This window comes from Bos mutus, chromosome 17, assembly GCF_027580195.1.
Source record: "Bos mutus isolate GX-2022 chromosome 17, NWIPB_WYAK_1.1, whole genome shotgun sequence".
Classification (NCBI taxonomy): domain Eukaryota; kingdom Metazoa; phylum Chordata; class Mammalia; order Artiodactyla; family Bovidae; genus Bos; species Bos mutus.
The window spans coordinates 37,785,842-37,809,305 of record NC_091633.1 but is presented as its reverse complement, the minus strand read 5'-3'; the positions used below and the strand labels follow the sequence as shown (position 1 = coordinate 37,809,305).

The window sequence follows — 23,464 nt, the reverse complement described above, 5'->3', positions numbered from 1 at the left end:
CTTCACACTCCAGAATGTCTGGCTCTGGGTGATTAACCATACCATAATGATTATCTGGTTAATTTTTGTACAGTTCTTTATGTATGCTTCTGGCTTCATTTAATCTCTTTGGCTTCTACTAGGTCGCTCTTGTTTCTGTCCTTTATTTGTGCCCATCTTTGGATGAATTGTTCCCTTGATATTTCCAGTTTTCCTGAAGCTCTAGTCTTTCCCCTTCTGTTGTTTTCCTGTATTTCTTTGCATCATTCATTGAAGAAGGCCTTCTTGTCTCTCCTTGCTATTCTCTAGAACTCTGCGTTGAGCTGTATGTACCTTTCCCTTTCTCCCTTGCTTTTCGCTTTTCCTCTTCAGATAACCACTTTGCCTTCTTGTTGGGGTGGGTTTGTTCACTGCCTTCTGAACTGTATTACAGACCTCTGTCCATAGTTCTTCAGGCATGCTGTTTACTGGATCTAATCCCTTAAATCTATTCATTACCTCGATTGCATATTCATAGGGAATTCAAGTCGTACCTGGCTCAGTTCAGTTCAGTCTCAGTCGTGTCCGACTCTTCACAACCCCATGAATCGCGGCACGCCAGGCCTCCCTGTCCATCACCAACTCCCGGAGTTCACCCAGACCCACGTCCATCGAGTCAGTGATGCCATCCAGCCATCTCATCCTCTGTCGTCCCCTTCTCCTCCTGCCCCCAATCCCTCTCAGCATCAGAGTCTTTTCCAATGAATCAACTCTTCGCATGAGGTGGCCAAAGTACTGGAGTTTCAGCTTCAGCATCATTCCCTCCAAAGAAATCCCAGGGCTGATCTCCTTCAGAATGGACTGGTTGGATCTCCTTGCAGTCCAAGGGACTCTCAAGAGTCTTCTCCAGCACCACAGTTCAAAAGCATCAATTCTTCAGCGCTCAGCCTTCTTCACAGTCCAACTCTCACATCCATACATGACCACAGGAAAAACCATAGCCTTGACTAGACAGACCTTTGTTGGCAAAGTAATATCTCTGCTTTTGAATATGCTGTCTAGGTTGGTCATAACTGTCCTTCCAAGGAGTAAGCGTCTTTTAATTTCATGGCTGCAGTCACCATCTGCAGTGATTTTGGAGCCCAAAAAAATAAAGTCTGACACTGTTTCCACTGTTTCCCCATCTATTTCCCATGAAGTGATGGGACCGGATGCCATGATCTTCGTTTTCTGAATGCTTTAAGCCAACTTTTTCACTCTCCACTTTCACTTTCATCGAGAGGCTTTTTAGTTCCTCTTCACTTTCTGCCATAAGGGTGGTGTCATCTGCGTATCTGAGGTTATTGATATTTCTCCTGGCAATCTTGATTCCAGCTTGTGTTTCTTCCAGTCCAGCGTTTCTCATACCTGGCTAGCCTGGTGCTTTTCCCCACTTTATAGTTTAAGCCTGAATTTTGCTTTGAGAAGCTGATCTGAGCCACAGTCAGCTCCAGGTCTTGATTTTGCTGACTCTAAAGAACTTCTCCATCTTTGGCTACAAAGAATGTAATCAATTTGATTTCGGTATTGACCCTTTGGTAATGTCCATTTGTAAAGTCATCTCTTGTATTGTTTCCAAAGGATGTTTGCTATGACCAGTGCATTCTCTTGGCAGAATTCAGTTAGCCTTTGCCCTGCTTCATTTTGTGCTCCAAGACCAAACTTGCCTGTTATTCCTGGTATCTTGACTTCCTGTTTTTGCATTCCAATCCCCAGTGATGAAAAGAACATATTTTTTTGGTGTTAGTTCTAGGAGATCTTCTAGGTCTTCAAGGAACTGACCTTACATCTATTCATTACCTCGACTGCTTATTCATAGGGAATTTAAGTCGTACTTGGCTCAGTTCAGTTCAGTCTCAGTCGTGTCCGACTCTTCACGACCCCATGAATTGCAGCACGACAGGCCTCCCTGTCCATCACCAACTCCCGGAGTTCACCCAGACCCACGTCCATTGAGTCAGTGATGGTGGTAGGGGCATAGACTTGAATTACTGTGATGTTGAATGGCTTGCCTTGGAAACAAACCCAGATCATTCTGTGGTTTTTGAGGTTGCACCCAAGGATGGCATTTCAGATTGTTTTGTTGATTATGAGGACTGCTCCATTTCTTCTAAGGGATTCTTGCCCAAAGTAGTAGATATAATGGTCTTCTGAATTAACTTCGTCCATTCCCGTCCACTTTAGTTCATGGATTCCTAAGATGTCTATGTTTACTCTAGCCATCTCCTGCTTGACCATGTCCAATTTACCTTGATTCATGGACCTAATATTCCAGGTTCCTATGCAATACTGTTCTTTGCAGCATCACATTTTACTTTCATCACCAGACAAATCCACAACTGAGCATCATTTCCACTTTGGCCAAGCCACTTCATTCTTTCTGGGGCTATTAGTAGATGTCCTCTGCTCTTTCCTAGTAGCATAGTGGACACCTTCTGGCCTGGAGGACTAATCCTTTAGTGTCGTATCTTTTTGTCTTTTTATACAGTTCAGGAGGTTCTCATGGCAAGTATACTGGGATTATTTGCCATTCCCTCCTCCAGTGGATCATGTTTTGTCAGGACTCTCTACTGTGACCCATCTGTCTTGGGTGGCCCTACATGGCATGGCTCATAGCTTCATTGAGTTACACAAGCCGCTTTGCCACAACAAGCCAGTAATCTGTGAAGGGCTCTGTAGTAGGGTTAATGGTGACCCCCAGGAGGGCTTACACCAAGGGGGACCTTTCATGACTACTACTGCCAGTGCTCCAGTCCCAGTGATGAGCCCCTGCCAACCCAAACCTCCACAGGAGACCCTCCACAACTAGCAGGGGTTTTGGTCAGTATCCTGTGGAGTCACTGCTCCTTTCCTCTGGTTTCTGGTGCAGGCAAGATTTTGTTTTTGTGCCCTCCAAGACTGGAATCCCTGTTTCCCCTAGTCCTGTGTAAGTCCTGTAATCAAATCCCGCTGGCCTTCAAGGTCAGATTCCCAGGCCGGGAACCCTGATGTGGGGTTCAGAACCTGTACAACAATGGGAAAACTTCTTTGGTATTATTCTCCAGTTTGTGGATCACCCACCTGGTGGTCATGGGATTTTATTTTATTGTGATTGCGCCCCTCCTACTGTCTCTCTGCAGCAGCTTCTTTGTGGATGTGGGATATCTTTTGATGGGTTCCATTATCCTCCTTTCAATGGTTGTTCAATAGCTAGTTGCGATTTTGGTGTTCTCACAGGAGAAGATGAGCACCCATCCTTCTATTCTGCCACCTTAAACTGGAACTACCACATTTTTATTCGTTCATCTGTGGAAGGTCATTTAGGTTGTTTCCATGACTGGGCTATTGTAAGTAATGCTGCTGTGAACATAAACATGCAAGTATCTTTTTGAATTTGCATTTTGCTGGATCACATGGTAATTCTATCTTTAGTTTTTTGAGGAACTTCCATTCTGTTTTCCATAGTGGCTCTACCAACTTATATTCCCAGCAATAGAGTAGAAAGGTCCCCTTTTCTCCACATCTCCTCCTGCATTTGTTATTTATATGGAGTTTTTAGCAGTGGCGATTTTGGTGTGAAGTGGTACCTCATTGTAGTTTTAATCTGCACTTCTCTAGTAACTAGCAGTGTTGAGCATCTTTTCATGTGCTTATTGGATGTCTGTATTTCTTCTCTGGAGAAATACCTATTTAGGTGTTATGTCCCTTTTTCAATTGGGTTGTTGATTTTGTGTTACTGAGTTGTTCGAGTTGTTGTATTTTGGAAATTAAGCCCTTGTCGATCTCATCATTTTCAAATATTTTCTCCCATTCTGTAGATTGTCTTTTCATTTTGTTTATGGTTTTTCCTTTGCTCTGCAAATGCTTCTGAGTTTCATTAGGTTTCATTTGTTTATTTTCTTTTTGTTTTCATTACGAGGTGGGTTAGAAAAGATCTTGCTGTGATTTGTATCAGTGTTCTGCCTGTGTTTTCCCTTAAGAGTTTTATAGTATCTGGCCTTATATTTAGGTCTTTAATCCATTTTGAGCTTATTTTTCTGTGTGGTGTCAGGGAGTATTCTAATTTCATTCTTCTACATGTAGCTGTCCAGTTTTCCCGGAACCACTGTCTTTTCTCCATTGTATATTCTTGCCTCCTTTATCATAGAGTGTGTGTATGTGTGCTTAGTCGTGTCCAAGTCTTTGCAACCCCATGGAATGTAGCCTGCCAGACTCCTCTGTCCATGTAATTTTCAAGGCAAGATTACTGGAGAGGGTTGCCATTTGCTATTCCAGGCCATATTCTTGACCCAGGGATCAAACCCATGACTCTGGCATCTCCTGCATTGACAGCTGTATTCTTTACCACTGCACTGTGTGGGAAGCCCTTGTCATAATTACGTGAACATAAGTGTGTGGGTTTATCTCTGGACATTCTGTCCTGTTCCATTGATCTATATTTCTATTCCTGTGTCAGTCCCATACTGTTTTTATTTTTATTTTTTTTATTTTATTTTTAAACTTTACATAATTGTATTAGTTTTGCCAAATATCAAAATGAATCCATCACAGGTATACATGTGCTCCCCATCCTGAACCCTCCTCCCTCCTCCCTCCCCATACCATCCCTCTGGGTCATCCCAGTGCACTAGCCCCAAGCATCCAGTATCGTGCATTGAACCTGGACTGGCATCTCGTTTCATACATGATATTTTACATGTTTCAATGCCATTCTCCCAAATCTTCCCACCCTCTCCCTCTCCCACAGAGTCCATAAGACTGTTCCATACACCAGTGTCTCTTTTGCTGTCTCGTACACAGGGTTATTGTTATCATCTTTCTAAATTCCATATATATACTGATGTTAAATTGGATTGCTTACTTAATTTCTCTTTCCAGTCTTTCATTGTTAGCCTATAGAAAGGCAACAGATTTCAGTGTATTCATTTTGTATCCTGAAACTTTAATACTGAATTCATTGGTGAGCTCTAGTAGTTTTCCAGTAGCATTTTTAGGATTTTCTGTGTATCGTGTCATCTGCAATCAGTGATAATTTTACTTCTTATTTCCAATTGAGATCCCTGTTAACTTTTTTTCTTCTCTGATTGCTGCAGCAGGACTTCATAAACTATGTTGAATTACAGTGGTCAGAGTGCATATCCTTGACTTGTTTCTGATCTTCGAGGAAATGCTTTCAGCTTTTTACTGTTGAGTATGATGTTAGCTGTGGGTTTGTCATATATTTCCTATATGCTGAGGTACGTTCCTTCTGTGCCTACTTTCTAGAGTTTTGGTTTTTGTTTTTTTATAAATGGGTGTTTAAGTTTTCTTCAAAAGCTTTTTCTGCATCTATTGAGATGATCATATATTTTTCTTCTTCAGTTTGTTAATGTGATATATCACACTGATTTGTAGATATTGATAAAACCTTATATCCTTGAAATAAATACCACTTGATCATGATGTATGATCCTTTTAATATACTATAAAGTTCAGATTGCTGGTATTATGTTGAGGATTTTTACGTCTGTATTCATCAGTGACATTGACCTGTAATTTTCTTTTTTTGTGATATCGTCTGATTTTGGTATCAGGTTGATGATGGGCTCATAGAATGAGTTTGGGAGTGTTCCTTCCTCTGCAATTTTTGGGAATAATTTCAAAAGAGTGGGTGTTAACTCTTCTCTAAATGTTTGATAGAATTAGCCTGTGAAGCCTTCAGGTCCTGGACCTTTGTTTGTTGGGAGATTTTTAATCACAGTTTCAATACTTGTGAAGTCTGTTTATATTTTGTTTCTTCCTGCTCAATTTTGGAAAATTATACCTAAGTATTATTCCATTTCTTCTAGAATGTCTGTTTTATTGGTATATAGTTGCTTGTAGTAGTCTTTTATGATCCTTTGTATTTTTATTGTGTCTGTTGTAACTTGTTCTTTTTCATTTCTTTTATTATTGATTTGAGCCCTTTCACCTTTTTTCTTGATGAGTCTGGCTAAAGATTTATCAATTTAGTTAACTTTTCAAAGAACCAGGCTTTAGTTTCATTGATCTTTGCTGTTTTCTTCATCTCTATTTCATTCATTTCTGCTCTGATCTTTATGATTTCTTTTCCCCTCTTTCAGTTTTATTTTTTCTTTCTCTAGTTGCTTTAAGTATAAGGCTAGGTTGTGAATTTGAGACTTTTTCTTGTTTCTGGAAGTAAGATTGGATTGCTATAAACTTCCCTCTTAGGACTGCTTTTGCTGCATCCCATAGGTTTTTGGATCATCATTTTTGTTTTTATTTGTCTCTAGGCATTTTTTGATTGCTTCTTTGATTTCTTCAGTGACCCATTAGTTATTTAATAGCATACTGTTTAGCCTCCATGTGTTTGTTTTTTATAGTTTTTCCTGTACTTGATTTCTGACCTCATAGCATTGTGGTTGGAAAAGATACTTGGTATGGTTTCAAGTTTCATAAATTCACTGAGTCTTGCTTTTTGGTCCAAGATATCAATCCTGGAAAGCATTGCATGTGCCCTTGAGAAGCATATATATTTGCTGCTTTTGAATGGAATGGTCTATAAGTATCAGTTAAGGCCATCAGGAATAATATGTCATTTAAGGCCTGTGTTTCTCTGTTGATTTTCTGTCTGGATGATCTTTCCATTGATGAAAGTGGGCTGTTAAAGTCCGCTACTATTGTATTACTGTTGATGTCTTCTTTTATGGCTGTTAATATTTGCCTTATATATTGAGGTGGTCCTATGTTCAGGACATTTATATTAATGATATACCTTCTTGGATTGATCCCTTTATCATTATGTACCATCCTTCTTTGTCTTTTGTAATAGACTTTATTTTAAACTCTATTTTGTCATATGGTAGTGAGTTTGAGATTTTTCTTATATCCAGGGGTAAGATTGTATTGCTATAAACGTCCCTCTTAGAACTGTTTTTGTTTTGCTTAGAACTCTTTGGCTCTCTTTAAATTCCATTTGCATGGAATGGCAGTACAGAGCATGATACAATTTTTTTAACTTTTTTTTTAATATGTTGATTTAAAATATTGTTAAGTTTCAGGTGTTTGTTGAATCTGAACATTGAGCAAAGAATATTTCAGAATATTGAGCAGAGTTCTTCTGCTAAATAGTAAATCCTTGTTGCTTATCTATTTTATGTGTAGTGTTTTGTATCTGTTAATCCCGTACTCCTAGTTTATCACTCCCAACAATGTTCCCTTTTAGTAACTTTGTTACATGAATCTGCTTCTGTTTTGTATATATAGATTCATGTCTATTATTTCTTAGATTCCACTTACAGTTAGTATCTTGTATTAGTCTTTCTCTGATTCACTTAACTAAGTATTCATTAGATCCATCTATGTTGCTTCACATGGGAATATTTCATTCCTCTTTATGTCTGAGTAATATTCCATTGTAAATATATACCACAGCTTCTTAAGTCAGTGGTTTATTTCTGAGAACGTGGATTGTTTCTACAGTGCCTTAGTTTTTGTGAATAGTAGTGCTGTGAACATTGTTAGATATGTATCTTTTTGAATTAGAGTTTATGTCTTTCTGGATATGTACCCAAGCTTTGTGCACTGGCACTGTTGTAGCCAGTGAGGTTTATCCAAGGTATGATTATTGTTAATTGGATATATAACCAGGAGTAGGATTATTGGATTATGTGGTTGTTCTATTTTCAGTTTTTTAAGGAACCTCCATATTTTTTCCCATAGTGGCTGCACCAGTTTACATTCCCACTAGCTGTGTAGAAGGTTCCCTTTTCTCCACATACTTGACAACATTTACTGTTTGTAGACTTACTGCTGATGGCCATATGAAGTGATACCACACTGTAATTTTGATTTGCATTTCTCTAAGAGTTAGTGCTCCTTGGAAGAAAAGTTTTGACCAACCTAGATAGCATATTCAAAAGCAGAGACATTACTTTGCCAACAAAGGTCCGTCTAGTCAAGGCTATGGTTTTTCCTGTGGTCATGTATGGATGTGAGAGTTGGACTGTGAAGAAAGCTGAGTGCCGAAGAATTGATGCTTTTGAACTGTGGTGTTGGAGAAGACTCTTGAGAGTCCCTTGGACTGCAAGGAGATCCAACCAGTCCATTCTAAGGGAGATGAGTCCTGGGTGTTCATTGGAGGGACTGATGCTGAGGCTGAAACTCCAGTACTTTGGCCACCTCATGCAAAGAGTTGACTCATTGGAAAAGACTCTGATGCTGGGAGGGATTGGGGGCAGGAGGAAAAGGGGATGACAGAGGATGAGATGGCTGGATGGTATCACGGACTAGATGGACATGAGTTTGAGTGAACTCCGAGAGTTGGTGATGGACAGGCAGGCCTGGCGTGCTGCAAGTCATGGGATTGCAAAGAGTCGGACATGACTGAGTGACTGAACTGAACTGAACTGAAGAGTTAGTGATGTTGCCTGTTGACCATCTGTCTGTCTTTGGAAAAATGACTCATATCTTCTACCCATTTTTCAATCGGTTTGTTTTTTTTGTTATTCAGTTGTACGAGATGTTCATATATTTTGGAAATAGAGCCCTTGTCAGTCATACCATTTGCAAATTTTTTGTCTCTGTCAATATGTTCTCTTTAATTTTGTTTATGGATTCCTTTGCTATGCTAAAGGTTTTACAAATTTGATTAAATCCCATCTGTTTAATTTTGCTTTTTTATTTTTATTTCTTTTCAACACCAAAAACCTCTTCTATTAGGGTATAGCCAGTTAACAATGTTATGGTTTCAGGTGAACAGTGAATAAATATACACATATCCATTCTCCCCAAAACTCCCCTCCCATCCATACTGCCACATAACATTGAGCAGAATTCCATGTGCTATACAATAGATCTTTGTTGGTTATCCATTTTAAATATAGCAAATATAGCAGTATGTACTTGACCTTCCAGAGTCCCTAACTAACCCTTTCCCCTGGCAACCATAAGTTCATTTTCTGTGAGTCTCTTTCTGTTTTGTAAGTAACTTCATTTCTATCATTTCTTTTTAGATTCCACATATAAGGATGTCATGTGATATTTATCCTCTGTCTGACTGCACTCAGTATGACTCTCTCTGGGTCCATACATGTTGCTGCAAAGCGTCTTATTTCATTCTTTTTAATGGCTGAGTAATATTCCATTATATATATGTACCACATCTTCTTCACCCAGTCCTCTGTCAGTGGACATTTAGGTTGCTTCCATGTCTTGACTATTATAAACAGTGCTGCAGTGAACATGGGAGTGCATGTATCTTTGGGGACCATGTCTTTCTCTGGATATATGCCCAGGAGTGGGATTACAGGGCCATATGGTAGCTCTATTTTTAAGGAACCTCCACACTGATCTGGAGAAGGAAATGGCAACCCACTCTAGTATTCTTGCCTAGAGAATCCTGTGGACAGAGAAGCCTGGTGAGCTGCTGTCCATGGGGTTGCACAGAGTCGAACACAACTGAAGTGATTTAGCATTCATGCATGCGTTGGAGAAAGAAATGGCAACCCACTCCAGTATTCTTGCCTGGAGAATCCCAAGGACAGAGGAGCCTGGTGGGCTGCCGTCGATGGGGTCTCACAGAGTTGGACACTTCTAAAGTGAGTTAGCAGGGGCAGCAGCATACTGATCTCCATAGCAGCTGTATCAATTTACATTCCCACCAAAAGTGCAGAGAGTTCCCTTCTCCATGTTCTCTCCAGCATTTGTGCTTTGTGATTTCTTGATGCTTGATGATAGCCATTATAAAACCTCATTATAGTTTTGACTTGCATTTCTCTAATAACTAGCAGTGTTGAACATCTTTTCATGTGCCTATTGGCCATCTGTATGTCCTCTTTGGAGAAATGTCTGTTCAAGTCCTCTAAACAAAAAAGAACAGATTGTTTGTTTTAATTTTACTAAGTTGTCTGTAAATTTTGGAGACTAATCCCTTATCACTCACATCATTTGCAAGTATTTTCTCCCAATCTGTGGTTGTGTTTTTATTTTGTTTATTGTTTCCTTTGCTGTGCAAAAGCTTTTGAGTTTAAGTAGCTACCATTTGTTTAATTTTGCTTTTATTTCCATTATTCTGGGTGATGGATCAAAAAAAGATCTATTGCTATGATTTTTGTTAGAGAGTGTTTTACCTATGTTTTCCTCTAAGAGTTTTATAGTGCTTGGTCTCACATTTAGATCTTTAATCCATTTTGAGCCTTTTTGTGTATAGAGTTAAAGAATGACCTAATTTCTTTTTTTTACACGTAGCTGTTCAGTTTTCCCAGCACCATTCGTTAAAGAGGCTGTCTTTCTAACTTTGTGTAACCTTGCCTCCCTTTGTCATAGATTAATTGACTATAGATGTATATGCATATTTCTCAGTTTTCTGTCCTGTTTCATTTATCTATATTTCTGTTTTGGGGCCAGTACCATACTGTTTCGATGACTGTCACTTTGTAGTTTAGTCTGAAGTCAGGGAACCTGATTCTTCCAGCTCCTTTTTTCAAGATTGCTTTGGCTATTCAGGATTTTTGTGTCTCCATACACATTTGGAGGTTTTTTGTTCTAGTTCTGTGAAAAATGCCATTGGTAATTTGATAGGGATTACATTGAATCTGGATTGCCTTAGGTAGTATAGTCATTTTGACAGTATTGATTTGTCCAATACAAAAACTTTTCAACTGTTTATGTCTTCAGTTTCCTTCATCAGCATATTATAGTTTTGTCTTGGATAGGTTTATTCCTATATTTTTTATTCTTTATGATGCAATGGTAAATGGAATTGCTTTTTGAATTTCTTTTTCTGATCTTTCGTGGTTAGTATATAGAAATGCAGCAGATTTCTGTGTATTTACTTTGTAACCTGCAACTTTACCAAATTCATTGAGTTCTAGTAGTTTTCTGGTAGCTTTAGGATTTTTATGTATAGTATCATGTCAACTGCAAACAGTGACAGTTTAACTTTTTCTTTCCTAATTTGGATTCCCTTTCCTTTTTCTTCTCTGATACCTGCAGCTAGGACTTCTAAAACTATGTTGAATAAAAGTGATGAGAGTGGACATTCTTGTCTTGTTCCTGATCTTAGAGGAAACACTTTCAGCTTTTCACCACTGCATATGATGATAGCTGTATGTTTGTCTATATCAGCCTTTATTATGTTGAGCTGTGTACCCTCTACACCCACTTTCTGCAGAGTTTTGATCATAAATGGGTGCAGAGTTTTTTCCAAAGCTTTTTCTGCATCTATTGGAATGGTATTGTTTTTATTCTTCAATTTGTTGATATGGTATATCACATTGATTTGATTTGCAGATGTTAAAAAATCCTTGCATCCCTGGGATGAATCCCACTTGATCATAGTATATGATCTTTTTATTATTGGATACAAATTGCTAGCATTTTGTTGAATTTTTACATATATGTTCATCGGTGATATTGGCCTGTAATTTTCCTTTTTATGTGTTATCTTTGGCTGGTTTTGGTTTCAGGGAGATGGTGAGCTCATTAAAATGAGCTGGGAAATTTTCGTCCCTCTGCAACTTTTTGGAACAGTTTGAGAAGGATAGGTATTAACTCTTCTGTAAATGTTTGATAAAATTTGCCTGTGAAGCCATCAGGTCCTGGACGTTTGTTTGTTGCAAGGTTTTTAATCATGATTTCAATTTCAGTGCTTGTGATTAGTCTGTTGATATTTTCTTTCTTCTTGGTTTCTGTCTAGGGAGACTGTACCTTTCTGAGAATTTGTCTGTTTCTTCCAGGTTGTCTGTTTTACTGGCCTGCAGTTGTTCATTGTAGTCTCTTATGACCCTTGGTATTTCTGGGGTCAGTTGTAACTTCTTTTTCATTCTTAATTTTACTGATTTGAGCCCTCTCCCTTTTTTCTTGATGAGTCTGGCCAAAGATTTATCAATTTTATGTTTTCAAAGAACCAACTTTGAGTTTCATTGATCTTTGTGATTGTTTTCTTTGTCACCATTTCCTTTATTTCTGCTCTGATCTTTATGGTTTCCTTCCTTCTACTAACTTTAGGTTTGGTTTGCTGTTCTTTTTCTAGTTGTTTTAGGTGTAAGGTTAGGTTGTTTATTGGAGATTTTTCTTGTTTCTTCAGGTAAGACTATTGTTATAAACGTCCCTTTTAGAACTGTTCTTGCTGCATCCCATGAAGTTTGGACCATTGTGCTTTCACTTTCCTTTGTCTCTCGGCATTCTTTTATTTCTTCAGTGACTCAGTGGTTGTTTAGTGTCAGATTGTTTAGGCGCTACATGTTTGTGTTTCTTAGAGTTTTTTTTTTTCTTGTAGTTTATTTCTAATCTCATGCCGTTGTGAGAAAAGATGCTTGATATGGTTTTGATTTCAAATTTATCAGGGCTCACCTTGTGACCCAGCATGTGGTCAATCCTGGAGAATGTTCCGTGTGCACTTGAAAAAAAATGTGTAGTCTGCTTTTGGATGGAATGCTCCATAAATATCAATTAAGGCCATTTTGTCTAAAGTATCATTTAAGGCCTGTGTTTCCTTATTGATTTTCTGTCTGGTTGATCTGTCTGTTAATGAAAGTGGGGTATAAAAGTCCCCGACTATTATTGTGTTACTGTCAATTTCTCCCTTTACTAGTATTTGTCTTACATACTGAGTTTTTCCTGTGTTGGGTGTGTATGTATCTATAATTGTTACATCATCTTAGATTGAACACTTGGTCATTATCTATTGTCTGTCTTTGTCTCTTATAACAGCTTTGTTTTAAAGTCTATTTTGTCTGATAGGAGTATTGCTACTCCAGCTTTATTATGATTTCCAAATGTTTGAAATACCTTTTCCCATCACCCTACTTTCAGTCAGTAAGTGTCTGTAGGTGTGAGGTGGGTCTCTTGCAGACAACATATATATGGTTCTTGTTTTTATATCTACCCAGCCAGTCTGTGTCTCTTGGTTGGTGCATTTATTCTATTTACATTTAAGATAATTATTGATATGTATACTCCTATTACCATTTTCTTAGTTATGTTTATTTTTTGTAGCTTTTTTTTTTTCCTCTGTGTTTCCTGCCTAAGGAAGTTCATTTAGCATTTGTTGTTAAACTGGTTTGGTGCCGAATTCTCTGACCTTTGGCTTGTCTGGAAAGCTTTTGATTTCTTCATCAAATCTGAAGGAGAGGATTTCTGGGTAGAGTATTCGTGGTTATGGGTTCTTCCTTTTCATCACTTGCCATTCCTTTCTGGCCTGTAGAATTTCTGTTGAGCAATCAGCTGATACCTTATGGGTTTTCCCTTGTATGTTATTTGTCTTTTTTCCCTTGTTGCTGTTAATATTTTATCTTTGTCTTTAATTTTTATTAGTTTGATTATTGTGTGTCTTGGTGTGTTCCTCCTTGGGTTATCCTGCCAGGGACTCTCTGTGCTTCCTGGATTGGGTTGACTATTTGCTTTCTCATGGTGGGGAAGTTTTCAGCTATTATTTCTTCAGATATTTTCTCGGGTCCTTTCTCTTTCTCTCGCTCTCTTTTTTTTCTCTTTCTCTCCTTTCTGGGACCCCTATAATGTGAATATTGATGGCATTTAATGTTGTTCTAGAGGTCTCTTAGGCTGTATTAATTTTTTTTCATTATTTTTTCTATATTCTGTTTTGTGGCATTGATTTCCACCATTCTGTCCTCCAGGTCATTTATCCATTCTTCTGCCTCAGTTATTCATTCCTTCTAGTGTACTGTTCATCTCTGTTTGTTCTTTAGTTCTTTAGTTCTTCTACTGCTGCTGCTAAGTCGCTTCAGTCGTGTCCGACTCTGTGTGACCCCATAAATGGCAGCCCACCAGGCTCCCCCATCCCTGGGATTCTCCAGGCAAGAACATTGGAGTGGGTTGCCATGTCCTTCTCCAACGCATGAAAGTGAAGTCACTCAGTCATGTCCGCCTCTTCATGGCATCTTTTCCATTCTTTTTTCTGAGATCCTGGATTATCTTTACTATAATTATTCTGAATTATTCTAGGTAGTTGCTTATCTCTTCATTTGGTTGTTTTTCTGGGGATTTATCTTGTTCCTTCATCTGGGACATAATTCTTTTTCTTTTCATTTTGGTTAGTTTTCTGAGATTATGGTATTAGTTCTGGAGCCTGCTGGGATTGTAGTTCTTATTTCTTCTGTTTTCCCTTTGGTGGAAGAGGATAAGAGGCTTATGTAAGCTTTTTGATGGGAGAGACTGGCTGTGGGGAAAACTGAGTCTTACTCTGGTGGGCAGGGCTGTGCTCAGTAAAACTTTAATCCAGTCATCTGCTGATGGGTTGGGCTGTGCTCTCTTCCTGTTAGTTGTTTGGCATGAGGTGACCCAGTCCTGGAGTCTACAGACTCTATTGTAGGGCTATTGGTGACCTCCTGGAGAATTCATGAATCTCCCAGGACTGCTGTTGCCAGTGGCCCTGTCCCCATAGTGCATCACTGCTGACCCATGCCTCTGGAGGAGACCCTCAAACACTTATAGTAAGGTCTGGCTCAGTCTCCTGTTGGGTCACTGCTCCTTTTCTCTGTGTCCTGGTGTGGACAAGATTTTGTTTGTACCCTCCAAGAGTCTATATCCCCCAATCCTGTGGAATTTCTATAATCAAATCTCACTGCCCTTCAAAGTCAGATTCCCTGGAGATTCCCAGTCCCTTGGCCAGATCCCCAGGCTAGGAAGCCTGATGTGGGGCCTAGAACCTTCACACCTAGAACTTCTTTGATATTACTGTTCTCCAGTTTGTGGTCCCCCATCTAGCATGTATAGGATTTGATTTTATTGTAATTGTGCCCCTCATACTGTTGTATTGTGGCTTCTCTTTTGTCCCTGGATGTGAGGTATCTTTTTTGGTGGATTCCATTGTGTTGTCAATGGTGGTTCTACAGCTAGGTGCAATTTTGCTGGTCTGGCAGAAGATGAACACATGTCCTTCTTGAAACAATTAATTTTGCTTTTATTTCTTTAGCCTTGGGAGGCTTACTTAAGAAAATATTGCTAAGATTTATGTCAGAGAATGTTTTCCCTGTGTTATTTCTGAGGAGTTTTATGAAACTCCTCATTTTTTTTCTTATTTTCATAAAAATCTTATGTTTATTTTCATGTATGGTGTGCAGGTGTGTTCTAACATCACTAATTTACATGCTTTCCAGCTTTCCCAACACTACTTGCTAAAGACACTGTCTTTTCTACATTGTATATTCTTTCCACTTTTGTTAAAGATTAATCTGCCATTTCTGAACTCACTATTCTGTTAACACTGATCAGTAATTCTGATTTTGTGCCACTACTGTGCTGTTTTGATTACTGTAGCTTTGTACTGTTGTCTGAAGTCTGGAAGGGATATGCCTTCAACTTTGTTCTTTTTCCTCAGGATTGCTTTGGCAATTCTAGGTCTTCTGTGGTTCCATATAAATGTGAGGGTTATTCTGTTGCTGAGAAGAATATCATGGATGATTTGATAGGGATCATGTTAAATCTTAGATTGCTTTTGGTATTGTGACCTTTTGAACTGTATTAATTCTTCCAATCCAGGAGCATGGGTTATCTTTCCATTTCCCTGGTTATCTTCAATTTCCTTTATAAGTTTTATAATTCTCAGAGTTTAAATCTTTCACCTCCTTGGTTAGCTTTATTTGTAGAGTTTGGTTGTTGTTTGTTTTTTTTTTTAATGTTATTTTAAATAAGATAGTACATTTGCTTTCTCTTTCTGACATTCCATTTTTATTTTAAAGAAATACAACCAATTTCTATATACTGATGTATCTCACTACCTTGCTGAATTTATTTATCAGTTCTAATAGGTTTTTTTGTTCAGTTTCTCAAGAGAAAGAATATTTCTCTTAATTTAATTGAATTATATTTGACTCATAATATTCTGTTAATTTCTACTGCACAGCAAAGTGACTGAATTATGTGTGATTTTTTAAAAATATTCTTTTACATTCTTTATCATAGGATAAAGATTTATCATAGGATATTGAACATAGTTCTCTGTGCCACACAGTAGAACCTTGCTGCTTATCCATTCCCAGTATTAAAGCTTACATCTGCTACCCTCAACCTCCCACTCCATCCCTCCCCTGTCCCTCTCACGGCCACCAGTCTGTTCTGTATCTGTGATTCTGTTTCACAGATAGATTCATTTCTATATTTTGGAATCCAGATATAAGTGATGCCATGTGTTATTTTTCTTTCTCCTACTTGCTTCACATAGTATGATAATCTCTAGTTGCATCCATGTTGTTGCAGATGGCATTATTTCATTCTTGTTTATGGCTGAGTAGTAGTCTATTGTGTATATGTACCACATTTTTATCCATTCATCTGTGGATGACTTTGGATTGCTGCCATGACTTTGCTATGTGACATAGGGGTGCATGTGTGTATCTTTTTGGATTAGAGTTTTGTCTGGGTATATGGGATTGTTGGATCATATGATAATTCTATTTTTAGTTTTCTGAGGAACCTCCATCCTGTTTTCCATACTGGCTGTACCAATTTATATTCCCAGCCAGAGTTTAGGAAGGTTCCCTTTTCTTCACATCTCATCCAGCATTTGTTATTAAAATTTGGAGAGTTTTTAATGGTGACCATTGTAAATTTGATTTACATTTCTCTAATAGATAGCAATGTTGAGCATCTTTGCCTGTGCCTTTTGGCCATTTTGTATTTCTTATTTGGAGAAATGTCTCTTTAGGTCTTCTGTCCATTTTTCAACTGGATTTTTGTTTTTCTGTTGTTGAGGTGTATGAGCTTTTTATATTTTGGAAATTAAGCCCTTGTCAGTCACATAATTTTTAAATATTTTCTCCCATTCTGTAGTTTGTCTTTTTGTTTATGTTTTCCTTTGCTGTGTAAATATTTGTTTCATAGGTCCCATTTGTTTATTTTTGTTATTTCTATTCCCTCTGGAGACTGACCCAAGAAAACATTTGCATGATTTATGTCAGAAAAATGTTTTCCTGTGATCTAGTTTTATGCTGTCATTTCTTATATTTAAATCTTTAAGCCATTTTGCATTTGTTTTTATGTATGGTGAAAGGGTGTGTCCAACTTCATTAGTTTTTGTGTTGTTGTCCAACTTTTCCAGTATTACCCTCTGAAGAGACTCCCCCCCCCACCGCCCCATTGTATATTCTTTTCTCCTTTATTGAAGATTGACTGTCAGTGTGTGGGTTTATTCCTGGGTGCTCTATTCTGTTGCATTGATCTGTCTGTTTTTATGCCAATAGCATGCTGTTTTGATCACTGAAACTTTTTAATATTATCTGAAGTATGGGAGGGTTATGCCCCCTGCTTTGTTCTTTTTTTCCTAAGGCTTGCTTTGGCAATTCTGGGTCTTTTATGAATCCTAATTAAATTTTAAGCTTATTCTAGTTCTGTGAAAAATGTCATATGTAATTTAACGAGGATTACATTGAATCTATAGATTGCTTTGGGTAGTGTGGGCATTTTACCAATATGAATACTTCCAATCAAAGTGCATGGAATATCTTTCCATTTCTTTAAATCATCTCACTTTCCTTTATTAGTGTCTTAAACTTTCACCTCCTTAGTTAGCTATATTCCTAGGTACTTTATTTTGGGGGTGCGATTTTGAAAAGTATTTTTTTACATTCCCTTTATGATATTTTATTGTTAGTTTAAAGAAATGCAGCCAGATTCTGTTAATCTTGTATCCTGCTACCTTGCTGAATTCATTTATCAGCTCTGGTAGTTTTTGAGTGGCATCTCTCGGGCTTTCTGTATACAGTAAGTCCCCTGCATATGAACCTTCAAGTTGCATATGTTCAAAGATGTGAATGAGCTTTATATCAATGTCAGGCATGAGTAAAATTGCAACTTGGCCATCTGTCTCTTATTTCTGACAATCCTTCGGCTCTTAACTCTCACTTCCTCTCACTCCTCTAGTCAGTAAGTCTTGCCTGTTCACTGGATGCCAGCCCCTGTATATCAGCTGTTGAACTGTACTACTATCCTTTTCATTGGTAGTATACTGTAAGATGAAAAATATTTTATTTTTGTGTTCATTTTTTATGTATTATTTGTATAACAATTATAAACCTTACAGTACTATACAGCTGATTGTATTAGTTGAGTACCAATGCTGATTTTGTTGACTTACGAAAAATTGGACTTACAAATGTGCTCTCAGAACAGAACTCAAACTCTTTCATATGTAGGGGACTTGATGTGTAGAATCATATCAACTACACCTCTTCCCTCCAATTTGGATACCTTTTCATTTTCTGATTGGTGTGGCTATGACTTCCAATACTATGTTTAATAGAAGAGATGATAGTGGTCAGCCTTCTTTTTAAAAAAAAAAAAGTTTCTATTTTTTATTCTAGTATAGTTAATTTACAGTGGTGTGTTCATTTCAGGTGTACAACTGAGTCCATTAAACATATATGTATATCCATTCTTTCTTAGGTTCTTTTCCCATATAGATGGTTACAGAATACTGAGTAGTGTGTTGTGCTATAAGGCAGATCCCTGCTGATTATCTGTTTTATATATAGCACTGTGTACACATTAATCTCAAACTCCTCAAATGTATCCCTTCCCTTCACATTTACCCCCTACCTTGGCAATTAGAAGTCTGTTGGGGGTCTGTGGGTCTGTTTCTGTTTTGCCAATAAGTTTATTTGTATCATCAGTTCTACATATAAATGACATCATATTTGTTTTTCTCTATTTGAATTACTTCACTTGGTGTAATTATCCATGGGTCCATCTGTGTTTTTTGGCATTGTTTCATTGTTTATTTTATGGCTGAGTAATATTCCATTGTATATACATACCACATCTTCTTTATCCATTCCTCTGTCAGTGGACATTCAGTTTGCTTTGATGACTTGGCTATTGTAAACAGCACTGCAGTGAACATTGGAGTGCATGTACATTTGAAACAATGTTTTTGTCCAGATACATGCCCATTAATGGGGTTGCTGAGTCACATGATAGTTCTATATTTTTTAAGAACCCTCCATACTGTTCTCTCTAGTGGTTCTGCCAATATAATTCCCACAACAGCATAGTAGGATACTCTTTTCTCCAGTCTTTCACATTTATTGTGTATAGACTTCTTGATGATCACTACGCTGACTGGTGTGTGGTGATACTTTATTATAGTTTTGATTTGCATTTCTCTTAATAATTAGTGATGTTGAGCATGTTTTCATGCACTTTTTGGCCATCTATATATCTTCTTTGGAAAAATGTCTATTTAGGTCTTCGGCCCATTTTTTTATCTTTATTTTTTTTTAATATTCTGTTGCATGAGCTGTTTGTATATCTTGGAGATGAATCCCTTGTTGATCACTTCATTTCCAAACATTTTCTCCCATTCTGTGGGCTGTCTTTTTATTTTGTGTAATCTTCCTATGTGGTGCAAAAGCTTTTCAGTTTAATTAGGTCCCATTTTTTTTTAATTTTTGTTTATATTTTCATTACTCAGAAGGTGGATACAAAAAGATATTGCTGTGATTTATGTCAGAGAGCATTCTGTTTATGTTTTCCTCTAAGAGTTTTATGGTATCAGTCTTACATTTAGGTCTTTAATCCATTTTGAGGTTTTTTTGTGTGTATGGTGTTGGAGAATGTTCTAATATAATTCTTTTATGTATAGTGCCCCAGTTTTCGCTGCATGACTTATTGAAGAGACTCTTTCCTCCATTATATAGTCTTGCCTCCTTTGTCATAGACTAATTGACCATAGGTGCATGAGTTTACTTCTCGGGTTTGTATCCTGTTCAGTTGATCTATACTTTCATTTTTGTGATGGTACCATACTGTTTTGAATCCTGTAACTTTGTAGTATAGTTTGATGTCTGGGAGTCTGATGCCTCCATTTCATTTTATTTTTCTGCTCTCCAGATTGCTTTGGCTTTTCCAAATCTTTTGTGTCTCCAAACAAATTTAAACATTTTTTGTTCTAGTTCTGTGAAAAATGCCATTGGTAATTTGTTAGGGGTTACACTGAATCTATAGATTGCCCTAGGTAGTATAGTAATATGACAATACTGATTCTTCCAATCCAAGAACATAGTATATCTTTCCATCTGTTTGTGTCATCTTTGTTGGCTTTCATTGGTGTCTCAGTTTTTGGAGTACAAGTCTTTTGCCTCTTTACATAGGTTTAGTTTTAATGTGATGGTAAATGGTATTGTTGCTTTAATTTCTCTTTCTGATCTTTCATTGTTAGTGCACAAATGCAAGAAATGTGTGTGTTACTTTTGTATCTTGCAACTTTACTGAATTCTGTGGATGCTGACTGCAGTCATGAAATTAAAAGACGCTTGCTCCTTGGGAAGAAAATTATAACAAACTTAGACAACATATTAAGAAGCAGAGACATCACTTTGCCAACAAAGTTCCGTCTAGTCAAACCTATGGTTTTTCCAGTAGTCATGTGTGAATGTGAGAGTTGGACTATAAAGAAGGCTAAGCATCAAAGAATTGATGCTTTTAAACTGTGGTGCTTGGAGAAGACTCTTGAGAGTCCTTTGGACAGCAAGGAGATCAAACCATTCAATCCTAAAGGAAATCAACTGTGACTATTCATTGGATGGACCGGTGCTGAAGCTCCAATCCTTTAGCCACCTTATGCAAGAGCCAACTCATTGGAAAAGACCCTGATGCTGGGAGAGATTGCAGGCAAGAGTAGAAGTGGGGCATCAGAGGATTAGATGGTTGGATGGCATCACTGACTCAATGGACATGAGTTTTCAAAATAGTGAAGGACAGGAAGTCTTGCATACTGCAGTCCATGGGGTCACAAAAAGTCAGACACGACTTAGCAAGGGGACAACAACTAACTTAATATTGAATATTTCCTAGTTCCCATAAAGCAGAAATTCTTTTAGCTTAATTTCCTTATATTTAGAATTGTTTTTTCATCACTTACTTTTCTGCAGGCCAATTAAATTAGAGCTCACTTACAAATTAACCCCAGCAATACTATCCAAAAACAGACACATACTGATACATATTCAGACAGATAAAAGAAATTTAGCTTCATTTTCTAAACTTAGTCATGAATCAGATATCTCAATATAAAAATCACTAGTTTATAAGAAAGATTTTAGAAGACTGCATTCCCTGGGTTTTTTTTTTTTTTTTTGCACTTCAGTTTCAGGAGTAGAATAGATTAGTGTTCCTGGGAGCTCTGGGATCCTGGGAGCTCTGGTTTCAAGGCACAGGGAGCAAAAATCAGATTCTTCTAATTTGGACTTTTTCTCTCAGGATACACACACACACACACACACATACATGTAATCAAACCAACTTTGTCTACTGGTTGTGGGTCAGTTACCTTTCCACTGGCATTGTGTAATTAATTGGCACAACTGAAGTTTTGTAATTTTCATAGATAACCCCTTATCTTTCTTTTAATGGTTCTGAAAAGTTGGTCAATCAGTGTAAGAAGTGTTTGTGTTTAACTCAGACTAACCTAGATTGTCTTTTTTAAACTAGAATAGCCAAATTCTCATCTAAACCTTCTGAAAGGCAGGATTAAGCAAAGGATCATTTTGGTGGTTAAGAGAATGACTCAGGTGTCAAGCCAGAATATTGCTTTAAAAGTTTGTTACTGTTTTTTTTTTTTTTTTGGTTTGTGTTTTAATCTTCCTTTGCTGGGGAAAGGGGAGCAGCAGGAGGCAGAAGAGTTGGAAGAGAAAAAAAGATACAGCATCTCACTGAGTAATTCAGATAAAACAGGATACCTAGAGGTAGAGACAGAGTCAGTGACAGACTGCTAGTAGCCTTTTTTTGTTCTGATGCAGTTTCAAGAGAAGCTTCTAGATACCAATCAAAGTAAGCATTCCATTCACTCTGTGTGATCTTATAGCCAGCTTTTTCTAACTGTATGTAAAAATATCAGTTTTGGAATATCAGAAGAATCCCAATTTGGTCATTTTAGGTTGGGGTCTCCTTTAGTATGCTATGCTATGCTAAGTCACTTCAGTCGTGTCCGACTCTGTGCGACCCCATAGACAGCAGCCCACCAGGCTCCCCCGTCCCTGGGATTCTCCAGGCAAGAACACTGGAGTGGGCTGCCATTTCCTTCTCCAATGCATGAAAGTGAAAAGTGAAAGTGAAGTTGCTCAGTCGTGTCCGACTCTTAGCGACCCCATGGATTGCAGCCTAACAGGCTCCTCCGTCCATGGGATTTTCCAAGCAAGAGTACTGGAGTGGGGTGCCATTACTTTCCCCAATCAAGTAGGTACTTGCAAGTATAAGTTTTGTATGTATATAACCCTGGCTGAGGTTTTATATAGAGGCTGACTTCCTGATTGACGTCCCTTGTAAAAGCATCAGATCAGCCTCTTACCTCACCACCCAGCATAGACCATTCAGTCTTCTACAGCTGAGCAAATTCTGGTATCCTTCATCTAGCCCCTCTCCTATCTTCCAGCTGAGTGGGTATTCCTTGGTATCTTTCAACCAGCTCCTCCCCCAAAAAATATCTTTCAGCTGGGAGGGGGCATGAACCTGTTCTACCTCAAATAAAACTCAGAATCACCAACCAATACAGGAGATCCAAGAACCAGGAGAGACTTACCAAATTTGTCTACACTCTGAAAAGGTGTACAGGTGCAAGGGGGCTCTGCTGGTTACCAAGGCTCCATCCAGTTCCTTCTAGAGTTCAGGCAGAGGAGAGAAGTCCACTCTGGGTCCCTTCATCAGCGTCACCATAACTGTCAACTTAAAACTTCTCGCAACACTCACTTCGTGTCTTTTTTTTTTTTTTCCATTTGGGGCAAAAATGAGGACTGCATCTCAGGAGACAGTACCTCAGATAGCTGAGAAACTGTTCCATACAGGTAGAGGAAAAGGACAGTGTAATATGATTTTGATGAATGGAGAGTACAAACTATCTCAAGACTTGTCCTGCCAGTTCCCAGGCACAGAGTGCTTCATTTCTGCTCTCCACCCTGAACTCCTTCAAGGGTTGTTGAAAGTCAGCAGCTGCAGCACATGATTTAATCCTTGTAAAGGTAGATGGTAAGCACCCATGGCAGTTGCCATGGCTGACAATACGAATTGTAAAATATTTTGTTCTACTTCTATGAAAAATGGATTGGTAATTTGATACAGATTGCATTGAATCGGTAGATCACTATGGGTAATACAGTCATTTTGACAATATTTATTCTTAAAATCCAAGAACATGGTACAGCTCTCTACCTGTTTGTATCATCTTTGATTTCTTTCATCAGTATCTTACAGTTTTCTGGGTACACGTCTTTGGCCTCCTTAGGTTCATTCCTAGACATTTTATTCTTTTTGATACAGTGGTAAATGGGATTGTTTCATAATTTCTCTTTCAGATCTTTCATTGTTAATGTATAGAAATGCAATGAATTTCTGTGTATTATTTTTGTATCCTGCAGCTTTACCAGATTCATTGATCTCTAGTAGTTTTCTGGTAGCATCTTTAGGATTTTGTATGTATAGTATCATTTCATCTGTGAACAGGGACAGTTTTATTTCTTTTTTTAATTTAGATTCCTTTTTATTTTTCTGCCCTCATTGC

The 23,464-nt window shown here is 37.9% G+C and overlaps 1 protein-coding gene and 1 non-coding gene across 5 annotated transcripts in view; both read left to right on the top strand.

The window, feature by feature from the left end:
• Positions 1 to 23,464, top strand: part of NUDT6 (nudix hydrolase 6) — a 59,270-nt gene that overhangs the window by 16,757 nt on the left and 19,049 nt on the right. The gene's annotated exons all lie outside the window — the stretch shown is intronic.
• Positions 7,529 to 7,666, top strand: LOC138991537 (U4 spliceosomal RNA). Its single transcript, XR_011467510.1, has one exon. It is a non-coding gene; the product is annotated as a U4 spliceosomal RNA (small nuclear RNA).